We start from the raw sequence: 27075 nt of genomic DNA, 5'->3' as shown, positions 1-27075 counted from the left end.
GATGAATCTCGCTGTAATGAGATCGCTGATTTCTTTACTGCCAAAGTAGAAATGATCCATCATTCCCTCTTAGGCTCGCAGCCTCCCTTTCCTTCTATGCAACATGCAATTTTAGCGTCTGCCTCTGTCCCTTTTGGATCCACTCTATCTACATGGCCCTTGTTAGACCAAAAATCCTTACTTGACTGCTTATCCAAAGTTAAGTCCGGTTCTCCCCTTGATCCGGTTCCGGTAAATATCTTGCGTCAGCTCTCTCAGGATTCTTTGTCTATTATTCAGAATCTGCTAAATGCTTCACTCCAGGAATCAATGGTTCCCGAAGACTGGAAACAGGCGATGGTGGTCCCTCTTCTTAAAAAACCTACAGCTGACCCCAAAATTCTAGCGAACTATCGTCCTATTTCCCGGCTTCCTATGTTCTCTAAAATTCTTGAGAGACATGTTAACTTCCATCTTTCCTCACATATTGAATCCTCGGGTTTTCTTCATCACTCGCAATCGGGTTTCTGCTCTCACTTTTCAACTGAGACTACTCTATTGGGAGTGATTGAGAACCTACGCTTGTTACTTGACCGAGGAGAAACGGCGGCGCTTATCCTTTTGGATTTAAGCGCCGCGTTCGATACCGTGTCGCACCCCATTCTATTGAAGGCACTTAGGTCAGCAGGGGTAGTTGGTTCAGCTTGGTCTTGGTTGGCTTCTTTTTTGCAACACCGTTCTTTTCAAATTTTTTCATCCACTGCTTCTTCATCCATTCGCCCATCTGCATATGGAGTTCCCCAGGGGTCCTCACTCAGCCCTCTGTTATTTAACATCTATGTACGTCCTCTGGCTGATATTGTGGAGGCCTCTGGATTAGCTCTCTACTCATATGCAGATGATACCCAGATAATTTTTTCACTCTCAGCTGAAGCGGAAAGTTCTCCCTCCTCGATTCAGCATGGTCTGGGTAAGGTGGCTGAGTGGATGCAGACTAACCTATTAAAACTGAACGGTGAAAAAACTGCAGTCCTAATCTTCGGCAAGAATACTCACCTTTGGGGTCCTAGACACTGGCCTCCAATAATGGGCTCTCTTCCCCAGCCTGTGAAGCAGGTGTGGAACCTTGGTTTTATAGTGGATGATTCACTCTCTATGCGGCAACAGGTGGTGAGTGTGGCAGCCACTTGTTTCACCATATTGAGATGGCTACGCAAGATTCTTTGGATGCTCCCTGATTACACCAAGTGTACAGTCGTCCAGGCGTTAATAACATCACGCCTGGACTATGGAAATGTGCTGTACTTAGGGGGTTGCCAGGAGACTCTGCGGAAACTTCAATTGGTTCAAAATTCTGAAGCTCGTCTCCTGTGTAAAATCCCCCGTAGGACTAGTGTCTCCCCTTTTCTTCATGATCTTCACTGGCTCCGTATTGACAAGCGCATTGAACACAAGACGTGTATTATGTTCAAGATTAAACATCAGACTGCCCCTGCATATCTGCAATCTCTTGTCCATCCTTATGTCCCTGTTCGCTCGCTTAGATCTGCTTCACAGGGCAATTTTCATACTCCACGTTTTAGGCTGTCTATAATGGGAGGTCGCTCTTTTTCATGTCTCGCTCCTAAACTGTGGAATTCACTTCCTCTGTCTTTGAAGCTGGAGCCTCATTATCTGAACTTTCGTAAGAATTTGAAAACCTGGTTATTCCCCCGTAAATAAATTTTAGCCATAGTGATCCTCTTATCGCCTGGTCATCGGTGGCGCCGGGAGACCCCATTATGGGTAGCTGCGCGCCTAATGAATTAAATAAATAATAAATAATAAATAATAATGAAATGGGAGTTCCATGGGAGTTGCTGTGGGTGTTTCCATGCAAATTCCATGAAACCTGGCTCATTCCCAGATTTACAACGTTCTGTAAAGCTGGGAATGCGTCAGACTCCTACACTTCCCCAGGGTAGGTGTAGGAGTGGCGTGAGGAGAAACACTATTATTTCTCCCCGTTTTATCCTCTCTCTCAGCACGCATAGAAAGAGGAAAATGCCATCAATGATTATTTTTGTTTAGAAGGTGTCCCTTCCTGCACAAAAACAATCATCCCTGCAAAGAATGCACCCTTGCAACATGACGCAAGGATATGTGCGTTCGGCCAGGGCTGCTGTTTGTGCGCAGGAGATAAAGGCAGGAATGCCTGTATCTTGCAGATACGGCGCATTCGTGCCCTTTTATTTTGATGCGAGGCCACGCAGCAGAAAGGCTTGCTGCTCTGCCGTGCCTCAAAATATAGTAAATGAGCCCCGCCGTTTCTGGAGGTCCCTTCTATAAATATATGAAGATATTCTTTCTGTTATTAACACTGACATAGGCACGTTAACATAGTCTGTATAAATATAGTATTCTTTATAGTTTTAGTTACGTACTTGATGCAAATCTCTTCCTGTCCTGCAACTTCGAGACTTTAAAACTGATAATCGCCATGAATTGCATGCAGGTATTTCGCAAAGTATTGCGGTTTTGTAAACGTAAAAATCGCGAGACAATATTTGAGTGACGTTCGAGAGAAAAATATAGTGACACTTTAGCAATGCAAAAATAACTAGACATCACCGCTCCGTCTGCACCGCCAGAGCCATTTTGTCAGCTTTGTTCATCCAAAATGTCCGTGCTCAATGCGTATCAATTCCAATGGATAATTGCAAACCATCTGCTAAATTATACCGCCTGTTTCACGAAGGAACCACTGGTGTGCCCGTGCCTAGGTTCGAACTCTGATCTAAGTAAACATCAGTTACTGTAATGCACACCACTGCCCACCTGCCAACTCAGATCTGACTCATGAACCAGACGACTGCTCTCTGCTTGATGTAAATATAATTGCCTGCTAATTTTCGAGGCTATTAAAAATCCATAACATACACTGGGAACACTTCTATAATTGCATTCACATGTGCAATCACAGAAAAAGATTGTCTGTTGCCAGCGTGAATTATACATTTTTTCATGATCCAGTTCTGCTGCAAAAATAGGCAGCGTGCTTTGTGCTTCAAAAGCAAATGAGACTGTTGGAGGCAGGAGGTCTGGCGGAGATTGGGAGGGGCTGTTAAGGAGGGAACATATACACCTCCTGAGTATTCATGAGTCTGAGATATGAAAAATAGACTTGACAGCGAGCAGAGAGGCTTGTCAGAGCTGTCGATCTCCCTCTTTGGAGCCCCTGGGGTGAAGGAGCGCTCTGGAGTAGCATATAATATTTTTAGGAGCGAGGTGAGAACAGCGGTTGAGTCAAGGATGCTGCCTCGGTTTTAAAAGACACCAAGAAAGTTTTGAGATAATTATACAAGATATATGCAAAGATGTTTGAGTGAAAGTGAGGGTCGCAGAACACCTTTCAATTTTGGAGGGGGATTTGCAGTGAACGGTTCAGGTTGGGCTAATAGTATCTTTTATGTTGCTATTCTGTGTGAATTTATGTCTATGCCTGCATGTACCCCTTTGTCAGCTGGTATTGGTTAAATCCTTATGTTTATAAATTACACACGAGAAAAGAGATGCTTTAAGGCATGGGCAAAATGGGAAATCGCTCAGGGCCCCCACCTTCCAATGGACCCCTGCTGAAGTGAGTTTAACTAACGAAATTCCTGCCATAATAACGTTGCTTATAAAAATCATCTTCTTTTTCTAAATTGACAACCGAGCATACTTAATACAAACTTAGGGTTCGACTTAATAAGGGCTTGCGCTCTGTCAAAGTCTCACAAAGTGAAGCAAAACAGAGCAAACTCTTGTAGTGGTATGCGCTTTCAAGCTCAAAAGATATTTCGAACTGCTACTTACTCACTCAGAAAGTGGTGCAAAACAGTGAAAAGTGCTATTTTGCACCACTTTCCATCAAGGAGACATTACTGAGGTGTAACTCGGGCCGATCAGTTCAATCACTCATAGGGGCATATTTACAAGGAAATGGCATTGCGCTGTGGCAAATCTTGCAGTGCCACGCTGTGTCATTTAAAAACGCAGGGATATGCCGTATTTGCAAGAATACATCGCACCCCTATGTTTTACCTATCACTGGCGCTAACAATAGCTGCCTTTGCCAACACAGATCCCCTTGCGCCATAGTTCAAGGGTGCCTGCATTGCAGGGATGATAGTTTATGGGCAGGCAGGTGTCATAAATCGTAAACAATCAATAATGGTTGATTTGCTACTTGTGTGTGTGATGCAATCCGTAGCACATATAGAAGATGCAAATTGCCATTATCTAATTGCTTTTGTGCAGGAAGGGGCTCCTTCCTCCACAAAAACAATCCATAATGACATTTTGCTCTTTCTATGTGTACTGCAGAATGCTCTGATGACATGATCTACGACATCATTAATAGCATGACTGCAACGTCTAAAACTACATTATTGATGATGAGACTGTGCCTGGTGGAGAAGCACGTTATAGTTTTCTTTAAGTAATGAGTTATAGTTATGGTCATGCACAGCATGGGGTTGGCTGCTGGAGCTGGCATGGTGCTTCCAACTCTTCACAGGCAAGCTACACCACACCACGCACAGCCTTCTGACATGAGCAACATGCAGTTGAACTCGTGTAGTGGTGATCTTCCTAATCAGTAATCCAAGCAGAGTCAGGTGTATAGTTGAGATACTAAGTTTTATTCAAAGGAAGAGACCCACGACCGATCCTAGCTGAATCCAACTGCAATCTGAACTTCGAGTAAACATTCCAGAACTGGATGATGTCAAGTACAATTGAAACGTACACATAATACTTAAAGGCACAATACAACATCTCTAACAGTTTTTACAATCTACTACAATACTACACATCCTTCCTCTTTTAAAAAAAAAACAAATTATGAAATGCAAATATCTACCAATAACAGAATTAAACTTACACATTAAAATAAACACAGAGATTAAATAAATCAAAATAAAATGAAGCAACAATACATTTAATTCATGACATAGTCACGAAAACGTATAGGCAGTCTTCTCGACCGTCCCTCATAATTCATATTGCGAACACCATCACCCTCTCCCCCTTCACCACGCAAATTGTTAGAAACAGGACGAGATGTAATAAAGTGTGAATCCCCTTGTCCTGAAAACGAAGAAGAAGAAGATGTGTCATGTACTGATTGAGCTACACGTGAAGTAGACATATTCTCACACACCCCAAACCAATCCGAACCAGAATTATCAATAGAGAGATTGTCTCTTTTGTTTTCCAAAATAATTTTAGCTTGTGCATTGGTTATTTTGATAAGAGCATTTTTGTTCCACCACCCTCTATCATGTAATAAAACAGCCATGTGTGAGACCCTTATCACTTGAACTGGGGCAGAAAATTTAGACTGACCCTTTTGGACCCTGATTGGGTTTTTAATGATAACCCAATCTCCCGGTTGTAATGGTTTATCAGATACATGCATCCTACAATCATAATTATGCTTACAAATCTCTTGTTTCCTCTTAACTTGATCTCTGATTTTGTGCAAATCAACGGGAGATTGGATAGATTTCTCCATAAGCCAAGCAGGATTGAGTTTAGAAGCAGACATACGACCCCTCAATAAAATGAAAGGCGCAACTCCCGTAGTGCTATGTGGTGTAATGTTATAATTCCAAACCTTTTGCAATAAAAAGGAGGAAATGTTTAAGCCATTTGAAATGGCAGTTTGAATAGCTTCCTTAAACAAACGATTAGCACGCTCAACAAGACCATTAGAAGATGGACTGTACAATGGGACAAAAACATGTTTGACATCTAAAGCCTCTAAAAATGTGTTTAAGTCACAAGCAGTAAAATGGGAACCATTATCAGTTACAATTTGCTCAGGAGTGCCTTCAGTGAAAAACAAATTTTGCAAAAATAAAATGACAGTGTTGGAATCAGCATTTTTCACCAAAGAAAAATAGATCCATTTGGAATAATAATCAACTGCAACAATCAAATATTTATTCTCAGTACCCAAAGCTGAGAAAGGTCCTGAAAAATCCAAACCTATTTTCTTCCAAGCCCCACTAGGCCACTGAACTGGACAAAGAGGTGCATTCGAAGTCTTCCAATGCTTATCAGAGCAAAGGCATTGAGGGCATTTATCAACATGTATTCTAACCTGATTGTCAATACCTGGCCACCAATAAGTTTGTTTGTTCTTATTTATAGTACCAGTGGTCCCAGGATGCCCCTCATGAGCCAACTTTATTATAGTGTCGCGAATGCCTCTTGGAGGTACAAACTTGTCATGGCGCAGCAAGATATTATTAGAGAATGATAACTCTGGGGCAATTTGAGAAAAGGTTTTTTCTTCCAGCGATAAATTACGATCAGAAGGCCAACCCTTGACTAAATATTTTTTTACATTTTGCAAGCAGATATCATCTGCAAAATGACTAATCCAATCATCTTGCGATATTTTGTAATTTTGTATCACATCTTGAATGGAATATACACATTCATAGTCATCCTCTGATTTTACCAAATCTTGTGTATTTGCCAAGGGGATCCGCGACAGGCAATCCGCCCGCACATTTTTCCCACCAGGAATGTATTCAATGTCAAAATTATACTCTTGTAACCGAGCTAGAAGTCTAATCAAACGTGACGATGCTCTGTTGGAGCAACTGTTGCCTAACATATATATTAAGGGTTTGTGGTCGGTATACAACAAAAATTTTGTCCCCCAAATATAAGTTTTAAATTTTTCTACAGACCACGTGCAAGCCAAGGCTTCCCGCTCTATTGTACTATAATTCATTTCAGCTGAACTTAAAGTACGAGATGCAAATGCAATAGTGCCTTCACGTCCATCTATGATCTGACTAAGCACCGCACCTAACCCTTTGGCACTTGCATCTACAGTAATAATACTTTGAACTCCATAAGTAAATGGTTTGATAGCAGGAGCATTTAAAATCAAATCCTTTACCGATGTGAAAGCTTTTTCTGTATCAATGGACCACTCAAATTTTGCATGTTTTTTCAAAATATTCCTAAGAGGTTGTACAATTAATGCATACCCCTGAACAAAGCGAGCATAGTATTCGCTCAACCCTAGAAATGCTCTCAATGAATCCTTATCCGTAGGAGGTGGTGCACACCTAATAGCTTCCAGAAGAGCAACTTTAGGTTTGATGCCTGCTGGTGATAAATTATGACCTAAATAGTCAACACTTTGAGTGAGAAAGTTGCACTTGTGAATATTAACAGTCATACCGTGTGTATGTAAAGTGTTTAAAACCTTTCTTAAGAGAACATAATGTTGCTCTATACTCTCAGAATGAACCAGTATGTCATCTTGAAAGGCTTGAATGCCAGGGGAGTTATCAAACATTTTGTCCATTAATCTTTGGAATATCCTAGCTGCAGAAGCCAATCCAAATGGGAGTCTTTTGTACATATAAACACCAAAAGGAGTAACAAATGTGGTGAGAGGTTGAGATTCTTCTGACAGCGGAATTTGATGATATGCCGAATGTAAGTCGATAGTAGAGAAAAACTTACTGCTACCTAATTTCGCCAACATATCATGAATTTTAGGAAGGGGATAAGCATCTACCACAATATTTCGGTTAAGAATTCTAAGATCCGCACATAAACGAATATCTCCAGAATGCTTCCGAGCAACTACAGCAGCAGAAACCCATTCTGACGATTCAACTGGACAAATGATATTCTGAGAGCACAACATGTCAAGATGTTTCTTAAGGTCATCCCTAACTGAGAGCGGAACAGGCCGTACTTTTTGAACTACTGGAATTACATTATCTTTCAACTTGATTATATGTTCAAAGTTCTTAACTAGGCCTATATCATTACTAAACACAGTTTTGTATTCCTCAAACAGCAATTTAAGAGTAGGATTTTGTGTTATGCTGTCACAAACAGACAAGATAGGGAAATCACCCAAAACAACAGGTTCTGGATGACCAGGTTTAAGGAATATACCTAAACTAGCTTGGTCACGCCACCCCAAAATGTCTCTGCCATTCACAGCTACGTAAACTTTTGTATGAATCGAACGACCCTTAAACTCAATGGTATCGTTAAAATAACCAAGCATTATAATATCATAACCACCAAATGCTTTTGGATTCACATCAGTGAAAGTCAGCTTAGTGTTGGGCCAAAACTTATGAAAAGTTTTTTCATCTAAAATAGTAATTGGTGATCCCGAGTCAGCCATCACATCAATACCAATAGGACCAATTAAAACATTACAATTTGGTCCTTTGATAACATTACCATCCAATGCATTGACCTCAACAGATAAGGAGGCTACATTGAGGGCATCACAAATTTCTTCTTCTGTATACACAAAATTAACTTTGCTCTTATCTCTTGGCACTTTACATACATTAAAAAAAATGACCCACTTTTTTACAATTGTTGCACCTTTTACCTAAAGCAGGACAATTTGGATTGTTACCCACATGAAATTTCGAGCCGCACCTGTAACAGAAAATGTTAGGTTTCCTTTCAACATATTTCCGATCCTTATTGCGAGTATTGACAACACTAATACTACATTCTTTACTGTCATTGGTGGCAACAGACATGACACCAGACGTAGCACTCGTCGTAGCAGATTCCGCAATAATTTTTTGTGACGTAACCGAACACTCAATGCTTCGTGCAATGACAACAACTTCATCCAGTGTAGGATTTTTGCAAGTCAAAATCCGTTCCTGAATCTTTTTGTTGTAGCAGTTGAAGACCAGCTGATCTCGAAGTGCCGTATCTAGATAGAGGCCATAATCACATTTTGTAGCAAGAACTCTCAATGTGGCTAGATAATCTTCAATAGATTCTTCTGGCAATTGTTTCCTTTTCACAAAAATATGACGTTCAACCATTATAGATGGTTCATCTTTGAATTGTTTCCCAAGACGCGCTAAAGCTTCTTTGAATACATTCCATGAATCATCACTTGAAGTGTTTTGCACAACTGGTAAACTGTCAAAAAGTTGTTGACCTGCGTCTCCTAGGTGATTAAATAAAATAGCTCTCTTTCGGGAAGGAGAATAATCCAAAGCGTCTATAGCCTCTAGATAGTTCGTGAATACTCTTAACCACTTATGCCATGGTGTGGGTGGTTTGCCAGAAACTTTTAGGAAACATGGTGGAGCCAAAATGGTGCTGTTGGAATTATCCATGTTTATTACGAATTAATACCAAAATTAAAAATAAAACAAAAAAAAAAAAAAAAAAATTTTTTTTTTTTTTTTTTTTAATATTATATATATAAGTACTATTAACTTATATATTGCTTCAACAATCGTCCAGAAAGCAACAAAAGCGTATGATGCTTTCAATCTGTAACCAGGTGACTCAAAAAAAATGAATACAGTAATGCTGATCGTGTTGGCCCTTGAGTTTACCACATATCCGTAGTATATTGCAATGAAAATCTTCCCAATTCATTAAAATGGCCGCCAAAACGTGTTGACATCATCGCGTTATGACGCGAATAACATCGTCCACACGTACTGATGATGATAGCAGCGCGTTAAGACTGTCTGGTGCAGGGAAGCTAGCGCGTTTGAAAACTGCACGCGCGCGACGAGCAAACGGTGAGCTTCTTTTTCCGTGTTTTGCCCACAAAATGTATCACACTCCAAACGTAACAAGGAGTAATAAGAACAGTACTCACAGGGCTACACTTGTCAAAAAAATCAGTTTTGCATAACATCCAAGATGTAACGATCGTCCAAAGTCGGTGGGTCTTCACTTCAATACCAAACGCGTGGTCCCGGTCACAACATCCGAGCGTCGCCAATTAATGTAGTGGTGATCTTCCTAATCAGTAATCCAAGCAGAGTCAGGTGTATAGTTGAGATACTAAGTTTTATTCAAAGGAAGAGACCCACGACCGATCCTAGCTGAATCCAACTGCAATCTGAACTTCGAGTAAACATTCCAGAACTGGATGATGTCAAGTACAATTGAAACGTACACATAATACTTAAAGGCACAATACAACATCTCTAACAGTTTTTACAATCTACTACAATACTACAACTCGCTGCCTGAGTGTAGGCAGGAGTTTTCCTCATCCACACCCTGCTCTGGGCATCAGTGTGGCACCTCCAGTATCCCGCTGAGACCACCTCTATACTTGTGGAAGACAGAAGAAGGACTGCATCTGCTATTGTGACCTATGTGGAGAACCATAAGGGCTGGACCTGCTCCCATTTGTACCCAGGGCAAAGAAGAAGGCCCCATGGGTCAGTTGGCCGACCTGTTAAGCTACAGATACACAAACAATGTATGAAACCCATTTCCTGAAGAGCTGAGCTGAGGTGCCCCAACTGTGCCTGCTCTTGACCCTGCTGTTGCCTTCTGGTCGAGAGAGTTCTATACCCAAGTGCTGTTCCGGAGGTCTTGTACCCCCTTGACTGCTGTTAGAGTGTACGCATCCTGCCCAAACTTCAAAAGCTCAGACTTATAAACTTTTTGCTATCTTTTCTTCTGAAGAACTGGCAGGAAACCGGGATATCGTAGAGCCAAACCCGTCGACGTTGAATTGCTGGTCGATCTAACTTTCTGGTCTGCCTCTCGGGCGCAGATCTGACTTCCAGAAAAGTGCCTACGCTCTAACGTAGTAGGTTTCACCAAGAGCATTGCAGAGCTGAAGCCAATTGACTTTGAGACCTAGGCATGGATGCTGGACTTTGCTTTCTCAGATTTATTCCGCCTTCATCGATAAACGCGCCAGGACCCTCTTCAGGTATCCTCCATCGTCGAACCATGACTCAGATCCAACTTGCAGCTTGCACTGCTGATGACCACATTTTCTCCAGAAAAATGTCTAAGTCCTCAGAGAAAGCTTTGACCAGAACCTACCTGGGCCTGGTATTAAATCCAAGCACTATCACGGTCAGCCTCACACCTTATCCTTTTCCCGGTCTACCGCAACCAGTTGACCACCATTGGCGCTTAGTGTTTTTTTGGCGCTATTTTTATTTAAAAATGTAAAAGGTCATATCTCCAGATCCACTTATTTGTTTTTTTGTTATTTTAATTTAATTTAGCTCATTAAAATATCTTCTATATTTATACATTGGAGAATGATTTTTATCTTGTTGTGTTTTTGTGACTTTTTAAGTTATTTTGATACTTCTAAATGCTTTACACATTTTCTTAGGTTAGGCCTGTCAGGTCTCTGCCATAGCTACCAGGAGTTGAACTCAGGCTTAAATTACTAAACCCCTTAAATAGTGACATTATTGCATATGGTTGACCCCATCCAACAATCCACTTTCCCACACTACCTTTCTAGATCCCTTCCTCATATATATTTAGAATTCTGACACTACACTTAGAGTAGGGTTCAGGAAGTATATGACCCCTTCATATCATGTTGGCTTCTTTATTTACATCAGTGAGCAAAGGGGCAATCATGCTTTCTCCTATAAGGAATTACTGAAACTCCCGCTTAGTAGCTATGAAGGCTGGGCATACTCCCCATTAGAATGAAAATGATAGAAAAGCCATGGAGAGAGGAGATTGAACAATCTGAAAAATCAAAGGGGACTGAACCATTAGTTGTAACAGCATTGGGAAAAAGGTCGTCTGATCCAGGACGAGACCACTAGCAGGACCTCTGCACCATCCTCCCTTTGATAAAACGTTGCTGATGAGTGAAGTGGAGCTTAGGCATAGAGGAGGCCCCTGGGCCATCTGAGACTCATCGCTTCCACCCCTAGGCCTCATGACAAGAGAGAAGAGAAAAAAACAGGGGCTAAAGAGCATCCTGTGGAGACAAAAAGGCGCAGCCATGGGACTCTGTAGCAAACAGTCATTGCCTTAAATTCTGAGGAGATAGGGCCAGAGACAGAGAAGAGGGAAACGTCTAGCTCAAGCAATCGGCATGCATATTCTCCTTCCTTAGAGCACAAATTGGTATCAGGGAGAGCAGGTTTGCATCTGCCATAACACTATCTGTTCCACCAGGGCAACCAGCAAAGGAACCCGGGTACCCCCCAAGGTGATTGATGCAGGACCTTGTGTTAGAAATGGGGTTGCTGGCTGACTAGGGTATGCACCTAACCAAGGCAGAACCCACCATTCTAGTCAGGGTAAGGGAGTTACACACAAGATAACCCCTGCTCACCCCCTAAAAATGACATCATCACCACTACAATATTAAATATGCAAAATTACATTAGGGCATAAAATGTAGGTTTGGGAATAAATGATACATAACCAGACATTAGGGCATGAAATGCAGCAGAAACCTATTACAACGCTCCTGCACTCGTCTTACATGTTACACGGTCCTCCTCACAGGGAATCCTTGCACAGCTGTATCTGTGCTCCTCTAACTGGGATTATGATACTCCCAGTAATGATTTTGCAAGGCAGCAAGTTCCTACTGCTACGAAGCAGGAGCCTGCTTTGAGGTTTCACCCTGCGATCGTGACCAACACTAGACAGGGCCCCCCTATGTACATGTATGCAAAAACGGGGAAGGGCACCCTCACCTCTGGGGAATCCTCCCTCGATCCTCCCTGCAAGGATAATGGTCTAAAGGCAGCTGCTGGACCGTTGCAGCTTTTCAAGTAGGTGCAGCCACTCTTACTCACAAAATTAGGGAAGACCAACTTAGTCCCTTGGGACCGGGATGATAACGGCAGCCCGTGCGGTCAGTTCTGTCACACTGGGACTTGTGGCGTTCCAGGCCTTCTCTGTGAACGCTGCTCCCGGAGGCTCCAAAAATACCTCCACTTTTCTCTCACCACGGTTGTGAGGGTGCGGCTGGACTCCCGCAGCTCTCCCTACAGTCAACAGTTGCACCTTGATTTGATGTGGCTGAGGCAGCCAAGAATGAGGTTCTGGCTTATATTTCCAGATGGGGCTGGAGGCCTTTCTGCGATGAGAGTCACCAGGCAACGCCTGGGGACTTGTGGTACTGAGCAGCTGGGGGGCGGCAGTGCTCCAGTCGCCGAGATCCCCACCCTGGGAGGTCATGGCCCGTCCGGCAGGGCCAAGGCAATCCCTCGTAGAAGGTGAGCACCAGGAAACATTAGCACACCAGGCACCAGGAACTTCCAAACATGTCAGGTGCCGGGTGCTTTAAAAAGAATAGAGAGAAAGCACTCACACTGGAGGTTTAAGGAGGAGGGGAGAGCACTTCCATGCTTAACTTAAGCTCTCCCTGCTCGTTACCCAGAGCCCATAGTAAAGCGTGCCACACACGATTATTCTTGCAAGGGGGGTTGCCCAATAAAGCGCTCCTCCCGCACTTTCAGTTCCACCAAGCAGCTTCCTTCTTCTACAGATAAGAAAAACAGTGCTCACCCTGTGCTAGGCTGGACAGGACAAGAGGCATAAACAGCCCTCCTGGGAGATCACTGGGGCACACAGGCAGGAAGCAGGCACCAGGCCAGCACACAGGGCCTTGCAGGAGAAAAAGGAGGCATATCTTTCAGCAGGTCAGCACAGCAAAGGAAAGCTCAAGTGGCAGTTTCTCTTGGCAGCATAAAAACTTTCCCCCTGGTACAGTCTGAAGAGCAAGCAGCATCTGGTTTCAATTCCCACACCGTGTTTACCATCCTGGGGTCAAAGCCCCTGTACTTATAGTCCAAATGTCTTTACTCTGGGGGCACTTCAAACCACTTTCAGATGTGAACAACCCCCCCATTCAATCATAAGCCCTGGGTCCAGACACACTACAGGGGGACAGAGACAGCATTGTGAAAGTCAGGTACAACCCTATTCAGGTGCAGGTGCAACTCCTCACACCACTCTAAATGCAGATCAGGCCTATTCAGGTGCAAGGGAAACTCCTCCCACTGCTCTAAATGTAGTTAAGGTCTATTCAGCCCAGTGCTAAGTCACCCAGGAAAGGCAGGACACGCCTCAAACCCCCTTGTGACTGTCTAGAGTAAATGCACAACCCCGTCTCCTATCAGTCTAAACCAGACGATGAACACCCAACCAGGCAGGGTACGAAGACTCAAAAGCACACAGGAATGCCAACTTCTGAAAGTGGCATTCCTAAAATAGTAATAACAAATCCGCTTTCAACAATAAGCAGGATTTATTACTACAATTCCAAATATACCAAACATGGCCACGCTACAACTTTCATATCAGAAGTTACCACTGAAGCACATATCATGGAATTACCAATGCAAACCTATGAGAGGGCAGCCTCACAGCAGTAACACACCAAATAGGCTGTTTGACACTACCAGGACATGCCAAACAGTAAAGGCACATCTCCTACCTTTTACCTACATAGCACCCTGCCCATAGGGCTATCAAGGGCTTAAGTTAGGGGTGACCTTTGTGTAGTAAATGGGAAGTTTCAGACGAGGCAAACACTTTAAGTGCCATGTCAGTGTGGCAGTAAACTGCACAGCCAGGTCCTGCAGCAGCAGAGGTTTTAAAGGCTACTTCGGTGGGTGGTGCCCAGAGTCATGAAACTAACTAAACAGGTCAGAAAAAATACAGGAGGAAGGCAAACATTTGGGGGTAACCCTGCAAAAAGGTCTTGTTCTAACACCTTGTAACCTGGTTGACCGCTTTCAAGTCAATCAGCTGAGCAAAGGAAAAAAGAGCTCAGAGAACGGCTACCAGCTCCCTCCTAAGAGTTCTTCGCCTCCAATGCTGTCCAAAGCCCCTGGCAAGTTAGAGTCTCCATGGTAGCCCCACAGTCCAGACTGCTTGCATCTATAGTGATAGTCACAGGTAGAGGAGGAGATAAAGGCACTCCGACTGCAAGATTGGAAGGGATTAGCCACTACTGCAACTTCTGAGCAATCTTTGGAGAAACTGGAGCTAAGCAGTTATAGTCCTGAGAAATCCGATACCATCTCAACAGAAGATAGTACACCTGGTTGAATAGGTGCAGGTGAGACCATGGCACCAGACACTGGGAAGTCGCTGTGTTGCCCTGTACCCTCAACCGCTCCTGAGCCGTGGCCTTCTGTAAACCAACCAGATGCTGGAGACGTAGTCTGAGTTTCTACTAGCGAGAGGGCGGAAAGAAAACCCTATCCAGCTTGGTGTTGAATAGGGCCCCTATGAGATGCAGTTCTTGGGAGGGTATTAGAGCAGATTTTCGAGCACTAAGGAGAAAACCATGAGGTTCCAGACACTGGCACACCATCTTGACAGTTTGCAGACCTTCGAAAGAGAAGAAGCAAAAAATGAGCCAGTCATCAATATAGGGAAAAACAACAATCCCAAGGCATGCAGGTTACCAACAAAAGTAGCCAAGGTCTGTGTAAAGACTCGTGGAGCTTAAGATAGGCCAAAATGGAGAACACTAAACTGAAAATGGTGCCCCAGTGCAAAGAACTGCACAAACCTCTGATAGGAAGGGTGCCTAGGTAAATAAAGAGTTGAATCCATCAGGTATATAGAAGGCAAAATCATCTTTGATAAGGTATGAATTGGTTCACTCCCTTGAGATCTAAAACTGGACAAAAATTGCATGAGGGCTTTTGAACCAAGAACATAAGAGTGTAGATACCTTCCCCCATTTTTCCTTTGGACCTGGAACAATAGCTCTGTTTGCTATAAGTTCTTGAATACCACTCTGTAAGGCTTGCAACTTGGCTGGGTTCATTATGTCACAACCCCCTACTGCTCCCGCTGTGTCACAACCCACTCTTGCATCATCTGTGTAGTAGTCTAGCACACAGGGCTCATGTTGCTTTACCCTTGTGGCTCCCTATGCATGCTATGATATCATTACAGATGTTTCTCTGACATGTTCATTACTGATGCTTCCTCAGCATCCTCATGACTGATGTTCCCCCAGCTCCCTTGTGACTGATGATTCCCCAGCATCCCTAATAATTTAATCAATCAATCAATCAATTGTAACACTTATAAAGCACGCTACATACCCGTGAGGGTCTCAAGGCGCTATGGGGGGGGGGGGGGGGGGAGCTGCTACTGTTCGAAGAGCCAGGTCTTGAGAGGTCTACTGAAGGTTAGAAGGTCTTCGGTTTGCCGCAGGCGGATAGGGAGGGTGTTCCATGTCTTGGCGGTGAGGTGGTAGAATGATCTGCCGCCGGCAGTCACTCTTTGGATGCGGGGGACGGTGGCGAGGGCGCTGTCTGTGGAGCGGAGCTGGCAGGTGGGGGTGTAGAGGCTGAGTCGGCTGTTGAGGTATGCTGGTCCGGTGTTGTGGAGTGCCTTGTGTGTGTGGGTGAGGAGTTTGCAGGTTATCCTCTTGTTGATGGGGAGCCAGTGCAGGTCTCTCAGGTGGGGTGTGATGTGGCTGCGGCGAGGGATGTCGAGGATCAGGCATGTGGAGGCATTCTGGATGCATTGGAGCCGTTTCAGGAGTTTGGCCGGGGCTCCTGCGTAGAGTGCGTTTCCTTAGTCGAGTCTACTGCTGACGAGGGCCTGGGTGACCATCCTTCTTGTTCCGGTGGGGATCCACTTGTAGATCCTGCGAAGCATGCGGAGGGTGTTGAAGCAGGAGGAGGAGACGGCGTTGACCTGCTTCGTCATGGAAAGGGTGGAGTTGAGGATGACCCCTAGGTTGCGTGCGTGGTCGGCGGGTGTAGGGATTGCTCCTAGTGCAGTCAGCAAACCAGGAGTCGTCCCAGTCCGAGGGGGTAGATCCGAGGATGAGGACCTCCGTCTTGTCCGAGTTCAGCTTCAGTCTGCAGTTTCTCATCCAGTCGGCGACGGCCTTCCTTCCTTTGTAGAGGTTGGTTTTGGCGATGTGGGGGTCTTTGGTGAGGGAGAGGATCAGGTGGGTGCCGTTGGCATAGTAGATGATGTTGAGGTTGTGCCGTCGTGCGATGTGGGTGAGCGGTGCCATGTAGATGTTGAACAGCGTCGGGCTGAGGGATGAGCCTTGGGGTATTCCGCAGATGATCTCAGTGGCTTCGGAGCAGAAGGGGGGAAGGCAGATGCTCTGTGTTCTGCTGGAGAGGAAGGAGGTGGTCCAGTCCAGGGCCTTCTCTTGGATTCCGGTGTCGTAGAGGCGTGTTCCTAGTGTGCGGTGGCAGACCGTGTCGAAGGCGGCTGACAGGTCCAGGAGGATGAGGGCCGCGGTTTCTCCGTTGTCAAGCAGGGTCCTGATGTCATCTGTGGCGGCGATGTGGGCAGTTTCGGTGCTGTGGTTGCTGCGGAACCCATACTGGGATGGGTCCAGGATGCTGTTTTCCTCGAGGAAGCTGGTCAGTTGTTTGCTGGCGGCCTTTTCGATGACCTTCGCCGGGAAAGGGAGCAGGGAGATGGGTCGGAAGTTCTAGAGGTCCTTGGGGTCCGCCTTGGATTTCTTGAGTAGGGCGTTGATCTCTGCGTGCTTCCAGCTCTCCGGGAAGGTCGCTGTCACGAAGGAGATGTTGATGGTTTTCCGGAGATGGGGTGCGATGGTGTTGCTGGCTTTGTTGAAGATGTGGTGTGGGCAGGGTTCCTCCGGGGATCCGGAGTGGATGGTGTTCATGATCTTGATGGTGTCATCGTTATTGATGTTGGTCCGGGCGAGCAGGCAGTTGGTGCGGGTGGTGGCCGTGGAAGCGGGGGTATCAGCGGTTGCCGGGGTGGTGATGGCATCGAAGCTGTTGTGGATGTCTGCGATCTTGCGATGGAAGAAGGTGGCTAGCGAGTAGCACAGGTCTTGTGACGGTGGGATGTCATTGGTGTTGGAGCTGGGGTTGGATTGTTCCTTCATGATGTTGAAGAGCTCTTTGCTGTTGTGTGCGTTGTTGTCTAGGCGGTCTTCGAAGGAGGTCCTTTTGGAGGATCTGATGAGGTGGTGGTGTCTGCGGGTGGCGTTCTTGTGGGCTGTGTAGCTTTCCGGTGTTCGTTCACGGATTCAGTTTTTTCTGAGTTTTCGGCAAGTTCGCTTGGAGGCCTGGAGGTCTTCGGTGAACAAGCTGGCCCTCTTGCTGGTGTGGGTTTCGGAGGGCTTCTTGAGCGGGGCGAGGGTGTTTATGTTCCCCAAGCTACCTCATGAATTATGCTTCCCCAGCATCCCTCACAACTGATGCTCCCCCAGCTCCCTCATGGCTAATGCTCTCCCAGCATCCCTCATAACTGATGTTCCCCCAGCTCCCTCATGACTGATGCTCTCCCAGCATCCTTCATAACTGATGTTCCCCCAGATCCCTCATGACTGATGTGCACCCAGCATCCCTCATGGCTGGTGTTCACCTATCACCCTCATGACTGATGCATCCCTAGCATCCCTCATAGCTAGTGTTCCCCAAGCACCCTCATGACTGATGCACCCCCAGTACCCCTCATGACTAGTGTTCCCTCAGCACCCTCTTGATTGATATTTCCCCAGTATCCTCCTGACCGATGCTTCCCCAGTGCCTGTAATTTTCATTACACTTGAATCTCTGCAAGCATTCCCAACATACCGCTAACCAATGGATTAGCTACTCCTGCTCTTCCTAGGGCCTTAATGTAGTTTTCCATTAAGCCCCTGCAAGCTATTCTTAGAATTTGTGAGCCAATGGCAAGACGTGCTCTCACTGTTACTGGGGCCATGGTGTTCTTTCCCACTATGCACGTTCGAGTGAAAACGATACATTTGTTTCCTGTTATTTGGTTTCACTCAACAAGTTGCACCTGCCCATTCTGTAAGGTCATAGAGAGTGTACTGACTAGGGGTGGGTGGAATTTGCGTAGTTGCGCTACGCAAAGCTCTGCGAAATGGTTAAAAATCCCCGCGAGCACCAAGAAATTCCGCAAACACGCGGAATTGCTTGTTCACGATGCTTTTTTCCTGTTCGCGAACGCTGTTTGTGTTTTCGGGGGGAATATCTCATGAACACGAATTTTGAGAACGCGAACAAGCAAAAAATTCCGCGAAGCCGCGGAACGCAGAATTTTGGGCAATTCCGCATTCTCCGCAGAACGCGAAATTACCCAAATTCCACAAATTCCGTGAGTGGAATGAAATTTACCGCCCAGGCCTAGTACTGACACGTGTTTATTCCAAAGGTTCGAGAACCTTGAAGACGACTGTGTGCCCCACGTACCACACGTGATCTAGCTACATCCATTTATCCTTCAAGAGGGTATATAAACCCCATCCAAACCCGAACCGTGGCTTGGCCTCACTATCAGCAGAAAAAATCTACAACCTTCCCACTCACCTGAAAAATCATGCTGGAAACAAGAAGCGCTCCATTCTATTTAATGTCTATATGAACCAGTGGTTCCCATGGCAATAGCTCCCTCAACGTCTGTCTCCTCGCTCCCTCTTGCACAGCTACTCCAGACCTCCTTGCGTCTCCCTAAGTCAAGGCTTCGAGATCTCCTTCAAACTTCAGACAAGTTAAAGAACTAGGCTAAGTACTTGGTATCAGGTTATTGTGCACTAAATCTCCTAAAGTAGTAAACAGGACCAAACATCCCCTTCTTCAAAGACTAAGATTTTTCCTCCATGTCCTCTTTGTGAATTACTCTGGCGCTTCTTATGTGTTTATACTCCAAACCCTCTCCACAACTTTGATGCTAGAACTGTCACCGCTCAAGATTTAAAGAATTTAGTCCTGTACTTTTCTGATGAACAGTAGTGCCAAGAGAAAGCAATTCAGAGTCTTTGAAATATGCATCAACCTTGTAGCCCGCTCTGTGTTTCGAGTGTATCCCTAGGAGTGCACGTCACTAAAACCTTTGCTCTGAGTGTATCCGTAGCAGTGCAATAACTCCTACATCTGTTCCAAGTGTACATTGGGAGTGCCAATAACTCCAATCGGTATTCCAAGTTTATTCTTGAGAGTGCCACACTCCAGTCTGTGATTTTGGATTTTCTGCTGTTATATTGTTAGTGTACTAATGGTAACTGCCTCCTCTTGTTATTTCCTGTGCACTGCATCATTGCAAAGCAGGAGGTTCTGGTCCAATGCACATCTACCTAACAAAAGTTGAAGGTCTCAAAAGTAACAAATCCTCTTATGCAGCATTGCAAAGCCGTTGAGCAGACAGTAGGTCTCTCTTTTCTAATTTTATTCCAACCCCCTTTTCCGGGAGACATTGAGGACTCTCAGGTTTTGGTTCCTGGATCTGCATTGTCCTCGGGAGAGTTAGAAGGCCCAGCATTGGCTCCAGTGTCATCTCTGCAGTTGAGACCAGGTAAGTTACCTTAGAACTGGGGTCCACGTTAAACAATCCGCTTGAGGTGATGAAAATGTGATGAAGTGGCCTTTCCTTACAGACGGTAGTAGCAGGACATCTGAGGCATCGGCTTCCCATGCTGTCCCAAAAGTCTGTATTCTCCCACCCACTCTGGGAGTAGAAAGCTGGGCTGAAGTGACTAAAGGTTGCAGCTAGGACTTGTCTGTGAAGAGATTGCCAAAGCTATACAGCTTCTCACAAAAGAACTGAGAAGAACTTTTTTATGCTGGGTTTTGTCCAAATGCTTTCTGAAGTCCATAACCACTCTCTCTAGATGGAGGATTTAATGGGGTCAATAATTTGCAATCCTCCACAGACTTCCTGACCAAATCCTCCAAAAGTGTATCAAAAAGCTTAGATCCAGAAAATGGCAGATGGCTCAGGAGACTTTACTGTGAATGATTCGCTCCCCAAGATCTCATCCATATGTGTTGATGTGGTGCAATTGCTAACTTTGAAGCTGCAGCAGAGAGAGAGAGTGTCAAAAGTAATATCAGAAATGAATCTGCCATGACTCTCCGTAATTGACAGAAGAGTTGTCCCATTATCCTTCTGCTGTAGCTCTTCTGCCAGAGCCTGGAAGTACTGAAGAAGAGACTTCACAGTGTATGTGGTGTAAGCAGCTGCCCTAGTAGTGAATTAATGATACCACTGGGAGTCAAACCTGCCATCAGGGAGTCCACTTTAACATAAGTGGAAAATTCATCTGAGAGATTTGGCAAGGGTATTTTATGCCAAAGAAATCAAGATATAACACCTTCTCAATGCTAACTCATTCTCTGGAAAGCAGGCCACAGACCGGTTTAAGAATACGAAAACATCCTGGTTACTCTCAGCTATTCTACTTGCTCTGGTCAGAGTTATCTGGAAAGGAAAAGTTCTCTCTAATATGAGCAAGAACCTCCTTCAAATCTGACCCTTGAATAAAGTTACCTCTCTGCTCTTTCTTCTCCAACAGGTCAGTGTTTGGATCATAGGCAGGAAATGCTCTGGGAACCTTTGGTAAAGGTTGTTCCCTCGCTGCAAAAGCAGCCTCCACTGCTTTATTAACTAATGACTGGTGCAGATTGATATCTCACAGATGGGCATAAACATAGGTTGAAGAAGGCGCTGGATCCTCTGCACCTGAGGTGGATTCGGCCGTATGCTTGCGTTTACAAGCGTGCTTTCCCTCCATGGCTGCAAAAAGGCTAGCAAATAAGATAAAACGTGCTATTATGTCAAAACTACTTCCCGCATTGAAGTGTTGCCTAGCAGTACCTATACGATAGACCATATTGCCACAGAAATTTCGCCATCATGGAAAAAGCAATCGCTACCATGGACAATGAAGTGTACTAAGAAAATAGCTGCTCTGAAAGAAAATAAAAGGAGAGCATCCTCAAATCAGTAAAATGACCTGCATAGTACCGATCATGCGGGTGTTAGGCACAAGAGTAGCGGTTGCCTCTTAATCGCTCAGTGGGGGTAACATCATGCCGGGAACAAGCGAGATGAATTGCCAAATGTAGCCACTAGAGCAGGCCACACAAAAAACATTTTAAATATAAAATAAGAAAACAACATACATCTTACCTGGAAGCATTGGTGAACCAGATGTGTAAGTCACAGAAGGAAAAACAGGAAGGGTTCTGCTTTGGCTTCTCCTATATGTTCCCACATTCACTTTACTTCCTGTGGGGACCATATTGGTGTGGGCATTGAAGTGTTAGTGCTTTTAATTTTACAGATGAATGATGTGCTCATGAAGTAAGGACTGTGGTGAGGATGGCGGAAGAGGTAGGTAATGGGACATGATACACATCTTGATGATCAAGAGCTTGTTTGAGCAAAACATTTCAGCAGTTCAAGACTGAATTTGGTATGAACAAGGGAGAAACCGACAGGTACCTTTGGATTTGGTGTGTGTTAAGGAACTTGTGAGTATTGGGTTGTTGATTAACTGGAGTGTGAGCCAGCATCAAGAGGCAACCACAATCCTTGTTAGGGTGAGGCACAAGCCAACCTTAAAGTAGTCCTTGCTCAGCCCTCCGGTAGCTTGGCACAGAGCAGTTTGGCTTAACTTAGAGACAATGAGTAAAGTATTTATGCAACACTTCAATCAGAAATAAAGTGAAAATACCACACAAAAAAGGATCCCACACCAAGTTAGAAACATAGGGCAAGATGTACTAATGTTTTTTTGCGGGCTCAAATGGGTTTTAGACCTGTTTGTGACCGTGTGGCCCATGTACTAATCCTATTTTGCGAGTCGCAAATCAATTTGCGAATCCCAAAATAGGATTAGCGACTCGCCAGGAAGGGGCGTTCCTCTCTCATAGCGACTCCTGAAGCTATGTATGACTGTTTTGCGACTGCAATTGCGGTCGCAAAACAGTCTCAGTTTACCACCCTTCACAGAAGGGTGGTACACCACTTGCAATCAGGAAGGGGACCCCTTCCCCTTTGTGAGTGGCTCTCAAAATATTTTTAAGGGCAGGCAGTGGTCTCAGGAACCACTGCCTGCCCTTAAAAAATTAAACATAAAAGTTTCATTTTTATTTTTTAAATGCATTCCGTTTTCATTTTTTTTTTGTTGAACTGCTTTGTTTAAAAGCAGACCCAGACATGGTGGTCTGCTGACCCCAGCAGGCCACCATCCCTGGGAGTGCCAGCCATTATCCATGTGGTTGCAAATTGCGACAGCCTCATTAATATGCATGAGGCATTAAACTTACGACCCCATTGGGAATCGCAAACACTGTCTCAGACACTGTTGTGCATCCCAATTTGCAAGTCACAAATTGCCAGTCGCAAATGCGACGCAATTTGCGACTCATAAATTGGTGGGTTGTACATCTGGCCCATAGAGCTTTCTTCAAGAACAAAACAACAAGCACCCAACTAGTAGAACCGGAGATATGCAATTTTAAAGATTTTAGTCAAAATAGTGCCAAACAGAAGATAGCTCCAACTGTGAATATCCAATCATGCTGGATCGGAACGTAGTCACAATTTCAGGATGACTACGATGGAGCACCCTGCCCATGGGGCTGTCCGGGGCCTACCTTAGGGGTGACCTCCATTTATTAAAAATAAGGTTTGAGCCCGGCAAAAGATTTTGCCAAGTCGAAATGGCAGCTTAAAACTGCACACACAGGCTGCAGTTGCAAACTTGAGATATGTTTAAAGTGTGACTTAAGTAGGTGACACAATCAGTGTTGCAGGCCCACTAGCAGCATTTAATTTACAGTCCCTGGGCACAGGTTGTGTTTTTTTGCTAGGGACTTATATGTAAATTAAATACGCCAATTGGATATAGGGCAATCTAACATGTTTTATGAGACAGCGCAAGCAGTTTAGCACTGGTTAGCAGCTCTAATATGTGCAAAGTCCTATGGTCAGCAAAAAGGAAGTCAGTAAATACAGGAGGTCTGAAGGCAAAAGGTTAGGGGGGAAAACAATGCCAAGGATGCCAGGTCTAACTGAATGCAATATTCAGTGGAGCAACGTTACAGATTATTTGGAGATTGAAGGCAGGATGATGCCTAGAGGTTCAATATTCAATATAAGATATTCAAGAGCAACTCGCTATGCCCCATGGGATCGCTCAAAGCAGGTACTTGGTAGACCATGAAGGAGGTTTTCTCTAATCTCTTAGAAGCAGCCATCAAAGTCCGGTGAACATTGGGGTGTTTTTGTTCCGATTTTGTTGTTGTCAATGTAAACAAGTATACAACAAGCTTGTGCACAAATTCTGCACATTGCTTTCCCATTTTTAACATGTCATGCATCTAACATAGTTTTTTTCAGTGATGAAAACTGAGTCAGCACAATTTTGTGTTCAGCTTCAAAGAGCCGCTATTGGTAACATAAGGGCAAATCCATTTGCTACTGCATTAGTACCAGCACATCTGTGTGAATTACGTTAAATGGGACAACAGCAGAAAAGCAAGCATCAGTCAAAACATATGTTTATTCAGACCATAGTCTTTAAAACATGTGCACCATAAAAAAAGACAAGTTTTACAATGAAAAGAAATGATTGCATAAAATGAAATACCATTCTAAGCTAAAACTATATACCTATAATCGCAACGGATAGCGTTTGAATTCCACCGAATGTGTACACGAATAAATTACACAGACATTTGCAAAGAATTTGTTCACAAAAATCGTCCCAAGGCACAGGGTACGTCTAAACACCGCATCTTCACTAGTAGTAAGTTGGCGGTTGCTTTCAACCTTTCTCTAATACCATATTTTTGTAAAATTGGTCTCAGCAATTTTTGACGTTGTGCTAAAAACAACAGGCGATCTAGTACAATATGCATAAGCAAGCATAACAGAAACTATAAACAAAATGGCAGCATGACGAGTCTGGTTTTTCTCTGTCTTCTTTGTGCTTGTTTTCTAGTGCAAGGACTTCCGTGCAGCAACACGCCGCAGGAACGAGTGATCAGACCCAGCTTGTCTTGCTGGAGTCACAGACTGCACGAGGCCACGCTGCTCCCGTATGAATCCCGTCATGTAATTACTTTTCTCACATCTGCAGCAATCACTGCATAGAATCGTCCCCTTTACAGGAGTGCTAATCAAGCCGGAGAGTTCTGCAAATTACTATGATTGTGATCCTCAGACTGATCGCTGGAGCTGGCACTAGACACTCTTTCGGGCGCAGAGCAATATTTCCAGCTCTGGAAATGTGCATTGGCATTTGCATCGCATTAAAACCATCACGGCTGTTTCCTACCGCATTGTTTGCAGTAGGTGGGCCCCGTTTAGTATGACAGGTGAGAGGGCGGTCGGTGCTGCGGAGAGGCGCTGATCCACATAGAGGATGGGATGAATAAAAAGAAAAAAGACAGATATTTGCACAAGGTACGGTTCTTTCTGTAAATGCCGTCTATTATCTAGAGGGTCCCTTTTGAATGACCAGTAAACAATGCTGTTTTCACTATCTTTTAATATGTGAACGACCTGTATTTGCATAAGATGGTTTCTTGAAAATAAATATTAAATAAATATGATTCTACTACAACCACAGTAACCATCAGTATAAATTAAAATTTCCACACATGGTGATTATTTCCTGCATGCGTTTCTTTACACCAATGATTTCTGCATTGGTTCACGCTGTTGATTTTCAGAAGAACAGTGGGAGCTTTGCCATGTCTTCGACAATGGAGGGCCCAGGAGTTAGTAAAAGGCACATCCTAGTCTTCCCCTGGGAAATTTCACGACAAGGAATTGGCCAGACAGGATAGGTGGGTTCATGGGGGCGGGCAGGAGTTAAGACTATAATATACGGAGTCAAGAGAGGTGGGAACAGGCTCTTCCTAACTTCTCACTGCACTACTGGAGGGCTTGTAATGTTGTACAGTTTGGGACATTTTTTCTGCTCAACGTGTTCCAGGCTCAGAAGGGGCATCTCGGAACACATGCACACTGGGCAGGCAGGACGCGCTGCCAGACGCAGGCCTGGTTTCCTGCACCGGGCCTGGATCTGGATGTGCTGCCCAACACATGTGGCATCGGGTGGCGTTTGAAGACTGTCCCCTCTGCGGGATATAATAGGTCTGTGGGGTGGGGCCCTGAGGCAGGGCAAAGCAGAGCCTCCTGCATCGCTTAGGCAGGTTGCATTGGAGAGCGGCCTGCCTTTACAAAACATGCCAGCAGGGGTGGCGCCAAATGGTGGAGACCGCCTAGGCCGCACCAGGGTGCCAGAGGTCCCAGGCAGAGCCTTGTAAACGCCTGCCAGGTAAACACAGGAAGGAGGGGTAACAGCGTCCCAATGACATGAGTGGGAAGATATCCGGGGCCAGTGATACCCGTTTTATCTAGCTGGATGATTCAGGGAGCTTGGAGGGGCCAGGTCCTTTCAAGTCTTTCAATAAGGCTCCACACAGGTCGGATGCAGTGGCGGCTCCTCCACGTGGGCGGAGGAGGGTTGCCCAACTGCTTTCTCGCAGTGCGAGAAGCAGAAACATAAAATGGTATTATGAATCCAATTTTATATTTCTGCTTATCGCACTGTGAGAAAGCAGAAGGCAGGGTTTGGTTGGGGGACGGTGGGTGGGTGGTCCTGCTCCAGACAGGGAAGGAGTGGCTTGCCCATTATTGTGGGCACTGAGTGTTTGGTCGGAACAGGGCCCACCAAACCAGTCATAGGCACTCTCCAGATTTCTCCATGTAGGCTGCATGCAGCCTGCATGGAAAAAACGGCCTCCACATAGACGCCTGCGCGGTCGGCATCCCAGCCAATCACAACGCTGCCATTGCAGGGTTGTGTTTGGCTTAGCGGAGGAGAGGGAGGCTGCCTGCGTCCTGTGAGGAGCAGCGAGAGGAGAAATGATGCAGGACCGGAGGTAAGTTTTAATTGTTATTATTTTTTTAAATTAAACCCCTCCCTCCCCGCAGGACCCCCCACTCAAGAGTCATGCCTGCCGCGACTGGTCAGATGGGGCTGGGTCTGGTACCAGATGGCATGGGTTGAACTAGAAGTTCACATCGGAGAGCAGAGGTAGGTTATAGAAAAAATAGGGGAGCACTGGCAATGCCTGTGTAGGTATAGGTGGCAGCTAAGAGGCCACTCCAGGTGATGAGGGTGAGAGCCTTGGCAGGTCTTTCGGAGCCTGGGTCCACACTGGAACTCTGTGCTGGGGGGTGGTAATGGTGGTGTGTGCATGATGAGTGATAGGAAGTGTTTGAGACCACAAGAGTTCGTACTGATCAAGAGCCCCGTATTGTGGGGGACCAGCCTGGTTGGTGCAGCCTAGCAGTTGACGTTGGTGCAGCAGACAGTTGGTGTAAACATTAGGGTGCACAACGGCACCCGGACATTGGTCTGAAGACATAGGGCGTCCCCGGCAGCCCTCCCTACAATGCGGGCTTGTTCACAATGGTGAACAGGGCTATGCCTGTTGTGAAGGGTGGTGAAGTTTTGGTCATGTGGATTCGGGTGAGGATGTGTTAGAGCTGGATAATGACCAA

This window comes from Triturus cristatus, chromosome 6 (genome assembly GCF_964204655.1).
Source record: "Triturus cristatus chromosome 6, aTriCri1.1, whole genome shotgun sequence".
NCBI lineage: Eukaryota > Metazoa > Chordata > Amphibia > Caudata > Salamandridae > Triturus > Triturus cristatus.
Note: the sequence above shows the minus strand (reverse complement) of the source record.